Source organism: Fundulus heteroclitus, chromosome 1, assembly GCF_011125445.2.
Source record: "Fundulus heteroclitus isolate FHET01 chromosome 1, MU-UCD_Fhet_4.1, whole genome shotgun sequence".
Classification (NCBI taxonomy): Eukaryota; Metazoa; Chordata; class Actinopteri; order Cyprinodontiformes; family Fundulidae; genus Fundulus; species Fundulus heteroclitus.
The window spans coordinates 28,487,426-28,499,668 of NC_046361.1; the positions used below are offsets into that span (position 1 = coordinate 28,487,426).

General features: G+C 40.7%; 1 protein-coding gene across 2 annotated transcripts in view; it reads left to right on the top strand.

Annotated features, from left to right (window-relative positions):
• The first annotated feature begins 289 nt into the window (after positions 1 to 289).
• LOC105928590 (nuclear receptor coactivator 3) overlaps positions 290 to 12,243 on the top strand; it is an 83,816-nt gene continuing 71,862 nt past the window's right edge. For both annotated transcript variants that reach the window (XM_036139729.1, XM_021318200.2), the window contains exon 1: positions 290 to 456. The gene's annotated coding sequence lies outside the window, so the exon portion shown is untranslated. The remainder of the gene's footprint in view (positions 457 to 12,243) is intronic.

Here is a 12,243-nt window from a genome sequence, read left to right on the forward strand (position 1 = left end):
GATGTTTATATAGCCAACCAGTGGCTTTCGTTTTATTATTTAATTCAGTTTAATTACAACAACAAAAACTTGAGTGTATTGTATTCATTTAATCTTACTCGCTGTATTTTCTCCGTGGTGTGCGGATGAGACACACCGAGGTATCATCATCTCTTTAGTGGCTGACATTCTGTAGGCTGCCAGACAGACGGTGCTTTTTCTGTCACCTCCTCCTCCTCTCGTCTGGTGGAGTCTTATCCGTAGTCCGCTTCCGCGCTGGACCAGACAACAGGAAGCGCCCCGCTCCGCACAGCCGAACTCGCTTACCCAGCGGCCACTGCGCAGCCTCAACTTACAGACCTGGCGAAGGGCTCCGGGAGTGTTTCCCATTTAAACAAACAGTGCCGAAGATGGCGGAGAGTTAATGGTGTAAAGAAGAAATTATCGATCCGGGAGGGAGATAACGCTTTTCCCCAGGTAAGACCGCGCTGCCTGCTTGCCGACATCCAACTAATTAAGCCGGACTTTGTTTGCGGTTTGCATGTCGACACAAGTCGGAAATGGACTGAGACGAGTCTCCAGCGGCGGTGCACACACACACACGCGCACACACACAGATAACTGGCCGGGGCATCAGTGCGGTGCGGAGGGCACGGAGCACGGTCTCTCGGTGCATGACAGCAGGGAGATCACCCCGCTGATCTGTGCTCCGCTCCGGGGTGCACGCTTGCTGTCACGTCCGTGTGACGGTCAGGGTCGCAAAACGAGTCAGTGTGCTGCGTTTAATCAACTTAACTTGGCGGATCAAGCCGCTCCGTTTACGCGCAAGCTGCTTCTGGATCACAGTTGTGTTTCCCACAGAGAGCTCGGTTAACATGGGGAAGTTTTTTTTTTTTTTTTTGTAGCAGGAACCGCTCATACTTTATTATTTTATTTTTTTTACATGCATTCCGCACACTTCAAACACAGCACATGGTTACATTTTTAATCGTTTGGTGTCCAAGACTGGAACAGTAACACCTGAGCCCGACGCTGTTGCAACTTGCAGGAATTGAACCGAACCACGTCATTTATTTCTTATTTGAAATCGTACGCATCATGTTTGCAAAAAAAAAAAAAAAAAAAAAAAGATCATGCTGGTGTTTCACAGCTTTATTCCCGTGCATGTATGCAGGCGATGCTGACTGCCCCTGTGCAAGGGCTGTGAGCGGAGATGGAGAGAAAAAAAAGTGCTGCGGCTCTTCTGTATGTCCTAACTGTGCACGGAATAACCGATGCATTGTCTTTCAATGTGTGTATGTGTGTCTGTGTAGCGGAAGAAAGACGGATTCGCCGGTTTTCTGTGCGCTGCTAAGCTGTTATAAAATGTGCCCATGTGCGTCTACAGGGGGCAGCAGTGTGGCCCTGTGCGCTCCCGCTGCCCTGTGCCTCTGAAGGTTCACGGTTTGATCCCTGACACAGCCAGGCATGTGTTGTTGTGTTTGTCTGTGTGCAGGGAGATAAAAAAAAAAAGCCACCGTGTCCTTGAGCGTGACACTAGATCTCTACTACAACGCGGGTTTTCACTGGATAAAAGCTGTTTCCTTTCCAGTGTGTGAAACACAAGTTTAACGGATTCAAAGCTGATGTGTGGACTGCAGGGGGGGAGATGAGAGCCTGAGTTAATTACAGTAGAATCCGTGGCTACATTTAGATCAGTGCAAGAATTTGGCTTCTCTCTCTGTCTTATCCGAAGAAATAATTTTGTCTTAGGTTGCATCTAATTTCTGATTGATTTATTATTTTGATTATTATATCAATATTTTCTGCAATACCTTATTGCATTTGCATTGTTTGGCCACATGTGTTTCTTGCACCTTCACAAGTCTGCACAACTGTGATTTTTCTCCTTGATGGCTGTAAATGGTCATGTACACCTCCACAGTAAAATTAAATGACTTTTGGAGCATTAATTTACATAAATAAAATCTCATGCAAAATATAAAACAAATTTATTGGATAATTTATCTTACAGTTGAGTTATTTGAAAAATTTGAATTGCATTTGAAATGCATGTAAATGCATACTATTCCATCACGACAAGCTTTAAAAACCTTTCAGTTTATACCCTTATGATTTGTGTTGGTTTAAAATTAAGCATGTTATTTTAAAAGCTGAAGGTTTGGGGTAATTTATCTCTCTTAATTTACAACTAAATCTAGGAAAACAGCAAACAAATGTTACGTTTGACAGCAATTCTTGAGATATTGTCATTTGATTATCAATTCAATTTCCTTAATGATTCTTCCTATCTTTGTAGTGGTTAAAATGAATGCCAGTTAGCTTGTAGTGGTGCCACTATTCAACCAAAAGGTCATGTTTGTTATTGTGAGTTTTATTTTTTACTCGACATGGGACAGTTTAAAATTTTTAGCGTATGAAAATATTGTGTGGAAGCACCACCGTTTTACAGCACAAACACAAAAATGCTAATAAGAAATATAAGACCTGGTCTAATTGCTTTTATTGTAACCAGAAGAGCAAAAATCATTCGTAATGCTGCAAAACGACACATGTATTGATAAAGCTGTGGCATTGTGCAACACTGGTATTATTTTGAGACAGTTCTAAGCAAAAATATTGAGCAAACACCTGATAAATTTAGTCATTCTACTTTACTTTTAATTTCTTGTCTGTGATTTTTGCACTTAGAAATATTTCCAAATGCCAAAATGTTTTTTATTTTTAAACTAAGGGTGCTATCACAAGATGATCCAAGGGAGTTAGTTCGACGGGATGAGGAATGCCCAAAAATTTCACTCCTTCATTCAGTTTTGGTTTTCTTTAACACCGCGATTTTGAATGTGGACCAAACCGGCTTGAAAATTTCACGCAGTTTCCACAGCTGCTCGGTTGGCACAGTATGCCAGCCGAGTATGAGCAGCCCAGTATATGGGCAGCAAGTCAGTTTGGCAAGGCGGTATAACATTTAATCTAACCACACAGCTATTTCTAACCTATTTCTAAAATATGTCTAATCCTAGTCATCCTCTTCCTATCTGAAATTAGAATTTCACTGTGCAAGAATTAAAATTTCCCTTTCCAGAATATTAATGCCATATAAGATGAATGTACTTAATGATGGGGGGAGCAGCAGCAATGTGCATGAACAGAAAATGTGATGTAATTTTTATTTCTTGGATTATTGTAGCTGAAGTGTTCATTGTAGATAGAATTAATTTTATTATCTGAAATATTCATATTCACCAGTAAGAGATATTCAGTTTCAAGCTCCTGCCTGGCTGTTAAATGTTAAAATGTCTTGCCATAAGCATGGCAGAAAGCTATCATAATTGCTCTGTGTACATCAGATGAATGCGGCAGTACAGAAAAAGAGTTTGCTTATTTGGTCCCCACAAGTTTCAGAGTAGTTTCCAAGCCTGTTCAGATGAAGTGGTCTATCAGAGGAAGCAAACCACCGGCCTGTTTGAAGTGAACCAAACAGCCAGGGTGTGAAAGTGGCCACTTTTTAAAACCTAGGTTTACCTCGACATCTGGTCTATTAGGAGATCCCCGACTCTGTTATGTACACATTGGCTTGTTCTGTTGGAAAATATAAACTTTTTTTTTTTTTAGGCATTGGAAGAGATTAGTGTGGTCTCAGTGAAAATGTGGTGGAGACATTTTTGTATAAACAGTGATTAAGTTCGAAAATTATGACATCAATCATCACCTGCAATTGTGGCTCACTGTTCTGTAAAATCACTCCACACTGTTTTTATCAGTCCCAGTGATAGTAAGTTAATTCTAACTCGGTAAAATTTCATGTTGCTTCTTTGATTTTCTAATTGATAATCAACAATATTGGTCGACTAGGATTTTATGTCTGTTATTCTGAGTGGAGGCGTCTGGCACTGAGAAGCCACAGCACCGTCCTCCTCGCTGAGTTACCGTCAGTTCTGTGGCGTCGTGCACACTCGCCTACAACTGGGTCCCAAAGCCTTGAGGGGGGGGGGACAGGCTGAGTTGTGGAAAACCCACAAGGGGTTTTCCTTAGTGGTTGGAGGGATGGTGGTATTGATGATGCGGAGGAGGGTGACAGTGATGCATTATGTCTGCAGAATCGGGGATGAGGAGAGGGGGGGCAGAGGCCAGCTGGTAACTAGGTCCAGCATTGGGGGACCAGTGGTTCCCAAGGTAGAACGTCACACACCAGCAGGGTTGGTCTTGGTGTGTTATTAAGTACGAGGAGGTTTAAAATGGTGTGAGGGGACGGTTCAGGTGGTTCCTGGAATTCTGCCCAGCATTTTTGTCCTTTGTGCCCACCGTGGTTGATCTTGTTTCTCAAACCTTCGTCATCTCTCATGAAGTTTCCTTACTCGGATGGCTAGCGTTCTTTGCTCTGTAGTCTCCTCTCCTCGTAACGCCTCTCACTGTCCCCTGCCTCCCCTCGGATGCAGTGCGGAGACCTGATCTGTTGGGCTGTTGTTATAGAGACCTCTCTGTCTTTGTGTCAGGATATGTTGAACGGAATATTCTTCAGCAGCTTCCCCTTAATTTCACTATTTTATTTATTTATCTAAACATCTCTATTCTAGATGCCCACACCTGATTACATCCTGTATCTAAAATTGCACTAAAAGACATTGCTGTATTGTGTAACTTGATGTTACAGGAAGTATTACAGGTTTATTACCAACGACAAGAGATGGGGAATAGAGTCACCGTTAAGTCGAATATAAACTTCGGGCTTGATTTGGACATGTGTCTTGTGGACAATTATGTCTTATATAATCAGGGTGAATATTAGCTGGTCAGTTCGCTACAGTTGGCAGCTCAGACGCTGATGCTGTTTATTCATGGACCACAAGTTATTGCCGGTTCGTTGTTGCCGCCATTCAAATGTGAGTTAAACTAAACATAAATGACTTTGGGCCAATATTATAAATATAGACCAGGGTTGCATGGCTTTAGGATGGCATATAGTGTGTGATAATGTTGGTGAATATTACAATAACAATGTGGCTTTCATTAAAGGAAAAAATACTTAAAGCAATATATTTCTCCTTTTGCTTTATTATAAACATGCACCCCAAATTGTGACTAATCTATGCAGCTAAAGGAAAAACGATGAATCGTGTCCAATATTTTTTATCTCAACATGGTTTTATTGAAAAAGTTACATTAGGCTATAGCTGTTTGGCAGAGAAGTAGCTTTATTGTTGTTTCTTGATGACTTTCCCAGAGCAAATTTCTGTCAGAGAGCTTGAATATAGGGTACTTGCATAGCAAACAGCCCAGTTATTGCAGTCTAAGCAGTTCTCTGGAATATTGATACTGCATACAGTAAAACTTCAATAACAACATATTTGACTCAGAAAATATGGATGGCAACTGGAATTGGCTGATTATTTTTTTTAGCTTGTTTTGCCTTGACTGGTCAGGCGAAACAAAACAGGTGAGTTCAGATCAGCAAACACACCACAGCTAGATACCAATTTTGATGGATTTGGCAACACTCTTGGGTGTTGAATGTATTACTGAGGGAAAGAAACTCAAAGCTAGCTATTGTGAGTATTGAGGTGTTTAAAAATCAGAGGAAGCGTCCGTTTGAATGTTACGTTTGTGTTTTTAAATCGAGGCATTTGTGTTGGGTCAAGTTTTTCCAACACTAAAATCTAGTTTCCTCATTTCAGCATGTTCCTGGTACATTAGTTCACTATAGAAACATACACAAAAGCAGTTTAGTTCTCGTCTTGTTTAAATGTGGCTTAATGTTGAGCTCCATAGGTCTTGATTTTACTAAAGCACTACTCTAACAGAAATGACCTCACTCACAGGCAGAAAACCACAAGCTTACCAATTGGGGCCTGAATGACTCTCAAAGTGCAGGAAGGAGTAACATCTGATGAGTTCAGACTATAGTTATCTTTTTTGGGTTTTTATTCCAAATAAATACTCTGGAGCATTATTTTTTTTACACCCGACCACAGCTGTGCACAGTTGTGGTTACAACATGTGGAAACTTTTTATCTGGCAGAGTTTGGTGACCAAGTCAGGAATAAAATTGAAACAAAATTTCTGAAAGAATGTGGGCTTTTACAACATGTATTCAAAAACAAGGCAAATGACCCAGAATTTAATCCTCAGTTAAATTCTGATGTTTTGTTTATTTAGCTGCTATTAGGTCAGTATTTGATAATGTTTGAGGCTTCTCCCCAGAGCTTGAAACTAGACCAAAGTTATGAAGAGACACGTTTCCTCCTCTACAGGTTATGAACTGTAGGATATCAGGCCGTTTGGTGTTTATGTTGGCTTTGTCTTTATCACCCAAATCGGCTTGTTTTTGCTCCATCGCTCATTAACCCAAGAACATCCTTTTCCTATACAAGTGCTTAAGCATTTGTCCTTGCCAGGATTGTTTTGAATTTATCCACCAGAAGAGACGGAACTGTCTTTGAATGCTAAATATTTAAAACATGTGTTTATTTTATGCAACATGGTGGCTTTCTTCTCCGTATTTTGTGCTTTCTGAATATTTATATAATGCTTTGTAATTTCTGTCTCTGTTACAGACATGTTGCCTCTGGTTAAATTATGAGTAGTTGGGAGTTTAAGTCCCATCACAACCCTGTGTGGGTTGGAGTCAGTGCTCCAGTTGCTGAACGAGAAGTTGTTGCCCTTTTTACCAGTAAAGACAACACAGGAAGTGATGATAGTCACACTCAGACGTTTTTCAGCATCAACACAATCTGCTTCATTGAATTTGTCAGGGCTGCTGAATGTATAAGACATACTGATGTTCCTTTCTCTGTAATCAAGAGTGATGCAAAAAAAAGTACACCGGAAAGTAGAAGTGGATAAAATATCTAAAGAAATGAAAATAAACCCGTAATCAGGAGCAAAATTGACAGTACAGTGTCCTCTACATTTACTGGCAGCACTGGTAAAGATGTGTCAAAAGCCTGAAAATAAATTCATCTTTAGATATATGTGTACAATGATACATTGCACAATTAATAGCTGCAGAATATGGTTATTGTATAAAGTGGCCAGTGTCAGTTTTGTTGAATTTTATGGGCAGAAAAGAGTATTGTTTTCAGACAATACCCTAAAATATCCAAACTAGTACAGTCTTGGAAATAATTAAATAATAAATCTCAATCAACACGCTTTAAAATGATTTTATGAATGCGTTTTCTTTCTTGTTACAATAAAAAGAGGTCAGATTGTATGAAATGAAACTATAAAACCAGAAACATGACACAGGTTTAAGTGAATTAGTGCACATTAAATGTTACTCTTGTGAATTACTAACAATTTACCCTCCCTTCTACCAAGAACCAAATAAAAAAAGCATATGTAAATTCGAGATATGCCTTCTCCATGAACTCATGTTGGGTTTGTCCCTGCTGGCGTTCTGTAGAAACATGGTGGCTGATGTGAAGGTGATATCAGGCTTCCAATGTTGGGTTTGCCGACATGTTGAATGTAATTATCCACTCTATCTTTAAAGCCCTCTTAGTGGGCTGCAGAGACACTTTGAAAACCAAGTGCACAGATGCATTGTGACTAATGCTCCATTTGGCAGTACCTCTCTCTCACCTGTGTTTTCCTTGTATCTGTGGTTGGATTTTTTTTGTTTTAGCTAGATCCCCCTCAATAAATTATTTTCCAAATATACAGATAATTGGTGGCTTTCGCTGGCACTCAATCCCCCACCCCCAACACTAAACCAATGCAGTCATTAGAGTCATTTACTAGCATCTGGCTTTCCCTGAGTAAATAATTGTCTTTCCGTAGAAATGCTGTAAATACAAAATATAGATACGTTTTTGTATTTTACTTACATGGATGGTGACTCCTGTCCTATAATGATGCTTTCATAAGATGAAAGTTTTGATGGGTTTGGTAGTCGTCTTGCAATCTGAAGGTTGTGGGTTTGATTCCAGCTTCCCCTTGTCACATGTCAATGTGCCCCTGGGCAAGGCACTTAACCCCAAGTGCTTTGAGTAGACAGTATGACTGGAAAAGCGTTATATAAGTTCAGTCCATTTACCATTTTAGAGTTGTTGCAGATTTCCATGCAACTTAAAAAAGCAACTCTTCTCAGTTGCTTTTTCAGATTTACTTCACCGTTTGAGACTTAAACCTCAAAAAGTATGAATGAGAGCAACTAATATTGAAACTTGGATAATGAGAGTTAAGTGACTTGTAATTACCCTAGTTCAATAACCATGAAAATAAAAATTGTACCAACCTATCAAATATTAGTTTTTTTGTTGTTTTTTAGTTGTGGCTTTTGTTTTATGTAGTGAAATGTTGGAAAGTCTTTCTTTGCCAAGTTGAATCAGATCAATGAACCTTAGAGTCAGGGTACAAAAGAGTGCAAATTCCATGGGTTTAATAAATGTCTGTTTTCACCAGATTCTAAGAAAAAAAAACCAACAAAAAAACGACAACAATGAACACCTTAGTGTTCTGTGTTTAAGCTGGAAGACAGGTGCCTTTTTTCTGACTGTTTTTAGTATCTCTATTATCTGTTCTCTCACGAAAGACTCAGACCCGTACAGTACATGCCAACTTTAACTGTTTTCTCACTGGACAAAGTGACAAATGTTTGAATATTTTAACTCCAAAATCAGGGTTTCCCCCCCTTTAATTAAGGCCTGGCGAACCGAAGAAACTTTCCCAGACAGACACATAAGAAAAACTAAATGCTGAACAGCGCTACAAGCTAAGCTAACAGCATGATACAGATGTTTGAGAACAGCATAAAAAAGGTCAGCAATGCTCCTGAATCTGCGACAGTGAAGCAGTAAACCTCCCGGACAACATCTGCTAACGCTAGCTGTTAGCTTGACGGACAGCCTAATGATGGAGTTCTGTTGGTCTGAGCTCCCCCTTCAAGCTATACCACCCAAACACTCCGCTGCGTGGTTGAATAAATACATATTAAAGCAACGAAACAGTATTTTGGCAACAGGAAAACGGTTGCGGCTAAGATCATGTGGGAAGCAGAATAAGCTTAGGTGACTGTGACTGAAGCTCAATGAGTGCTCAGTAAACTTCAATGCTCAGTAGAAAGAAAAAAGAAATGCTCAGTAGGAGACATTTCTCTGAAACATTGACAGTCTTATCAAATACAAGAAAAATTAGAGTTGACATTTTAGACTGGCTTTAGCATTTCAACTTAGCAATTAGCATGACCAGCATCACAAAAACAGGAGTCCTGTGTATTTATTCTAAGGGTGGAAGACGTTTATTTTAGCCCTAAGATTTTTTAAAAAGCAACAAACTTCCAAATCCATCATGTTCCATTACAAAATTCTAAGCTCAAAAGAATGAAAGGACAATTTACATCTACTCTTTTTAGCCATTGTTATGCTGAGAGTCTTGCTCTCTCTCGCTCCCTCACAGCCTGAATGATATCCTAGAAAAGTGCAGTTTTTAAGCTTTCAAATATCTTCTTACGTTTCCCTTCCACCGCTTGTTTTAAATACCTTACTGATACCACAACTAGCCAAACCTGAGCGATACTCTCTCAGAAAGAGCAATCACACCAAAGAGCGTTGCTGGCAGCGCTTGGCATGATGCACATAGCTCTCAACTCTCACGCATTGACCGTGTGACACACGCATTTCATCAATTGCACACGCTCACACGCATTACTTTGAAAATCTCAATCTTACAATGAAAATCTCACTCTTGAAACGCACGCGTACGGACGCTTCGCGTCATGGCGGAACCAATTTGCGGTACAATGGTTTCCGCACGTCCAGTATTAGAGGTAACACAGCTGCAAGGACCGCCGCCGCGCAAACAAGTTTCCGTCATCCAAAGTGAAACACTTGTACGGTCCGTGTTGTGTGCGAATTAAATGGTAAGTCGTCATGTGTTATTACAAACTGTACCATGAAAGCAAAGTCCGTCTAAAATAGTGACCGTCTTGAATCGAACAGCAGCACCCCCCCCCCCCCCCCCCCCCGACAACAATCTCACTCTCAACAGTCGTCAGAAGTTGAGAGGTATGATGATGCATTTACCAACCGGAAAAGGATTGGATATTTGAGCTTCCAACTAGCCGGTCACTAGTTTCCACCTGTGCAGTTTTATGTATGAGATAATTTGATAATTCAATTCAATTCAATTTTATTTATATAGCGCCAAATCATGAAACATGTCATCTCAAGGCACTTTACAAAGTCAAATTCAATCATATTATACAGATTGGGTCAGATTATACAGATTGGTCAAAAATGTCCTATATAAGGAAACCAGTTGATTGCTTCAAAGTCCCGACAAGCAGCATTCACTCCTGGGGAAGCGTAGAGCCACAGGAAGCGTCATCTGCATTGTACATGGCTTTGCTGCAATCCCTCATACTGAGCAAGCATGAAGCGACAGTGGGAAGAAAAACCACCCATTAGCGGGAAGGAAAAACCTCCGGCAGAACCGGGCTCAGTATGAACGGTCATCTGCCTTGACCGACTGGGGGTTTGAGAAGACAGAACAGAGACACAACAAGAGAAACAAAAAAGCACAGAAGCACACATTGATCTAGTAATCTGTTCTACATTAGATGGTAGTAGCGGGTGAGCCGTCTTCTCTGGATGATGTCACAGTTAACAGAACGCCAGACCAGGTGTACCTACTATGAAGAGAAAAGAGAGAGAACAGAAAGTTAAAGCAGAAATGACAACACATAATGCATAATTGAAGAACAGTAGAACTCAATAGAGTGAGAAAATTAGATCCTGATATACTCCAGTAGCCTAAGCCTATAGCAGTAAAACTATAAAGGTAGCTGAGAGTAACATGAGCCACTAGTTATAATTTTTGATAACTGGTTAATATTTATGTTTTAATGGGTTTCAAACATGCAGTTTCTTTTTAGCATTCTATATTGAACTACTGAATTATTGTTTCAGACAAATTATTAAGTTCACAACACCTTCTACAATAGCTTAAAGGCAGATCTTTGAAAGACAAATAACCGATTATAAATCAACGTCAAAACTCGAGAGCCATCTGCCTTTATTCAGATGATCAAAAAAAACTCTGATCTAATCACATCTGATCTGATCGATATTTCTCTTCATTCATGGAAGTATCATTTATTTTGTCAGATTGAGAATTGAATGAAGTTTAGGGGATTGGAAGCAGAAAAGATTAACTAAGTATTAAGTAAAGTTGGGGAGGGGGGGACAGAAAAAGAGATGTGTGGGTTGAGCTGATGGGCTGTCAGAATCGTGCAGTGCATCCTCACTTTGTTTCCTTTCTTTCTCCAAGAATGCCTCAGTGCAGCTCATGTCCTCCACCACCTTTTTTTTTCTGAGAGTTATTTCCTCTGTGAGAGGAATGTCAAGTGCCCATCTCAATGCGCTTTTCTCTGTTCCGTTTTGTTTTGTAACTTGTGGCTCACTCTTGATTTCTGTCTCTTTCTCTTCCTCTTGCTCACCTCAGTCTTTGTCCTCTCGACTCGTCTGTGTTCTTTCTCTTCTTCTTCTTCTTCTTCCTCACAGTCAGCGGGTGGCCAGGACTGGACATGGCCAACTCACAGCAATTAGTCTCAATTAGCTCTTGTAAAACAAGCTTAAACCGTTGCAAGAAAGAGAAAAGAGGCTTCTAGCGCAGTTTCAATGTTGAGTATATAAAAAAAATCTGAGCGATGAAGGGGGTGATGAAGACCGAGGAGTAAAAAAGGAAGGGGGAGGAGACGGAGAGAGTCGCTTTATTAACATCGTGGCACCCGCTAAAATTCAGGGAGTGCTGTTGCATCCAGCTGTTACTGGCTGCGCGAGGCTTCGTCGTCATGGCAACACAGCCCTGCGCGACTGCTCAAGGTCGTTCATCCAACTCTGAACCGAGCAGCGCGCCGCGCATCGGATGTGAACTGCGAGAGGAAAACAGACGAGTAACTTTAAAGTGACCAATCAGGAGCCCTTCAGTGACGGCGGGGATGGTGGACAAGCTCAGATGTCCCTTCATCTGCCCCTCTGACACTCGCACAAACGCACACTCGCACGCATAGACCTGCACTTTTTTTTTTTTTCCTACGTGAAAGGAACAAATGGCAACAATAACAGTCGAACAAAAGAATCCCCCTTCAGTCTTGAAACTCGTAGATTCTCCTTCCAGCTGATACAATATTTAGCTGGTCAGTGGGAGACGGAGGGATTCGCTGGCTGGAAAAGATGTGAGCAGCGGTGCTTTTCTCTGTCTCTTCCTGTTTCTCATGGTGCATTGCTGTGAGGCTACCTGGGGCTTCTTCCACCTCCTCTC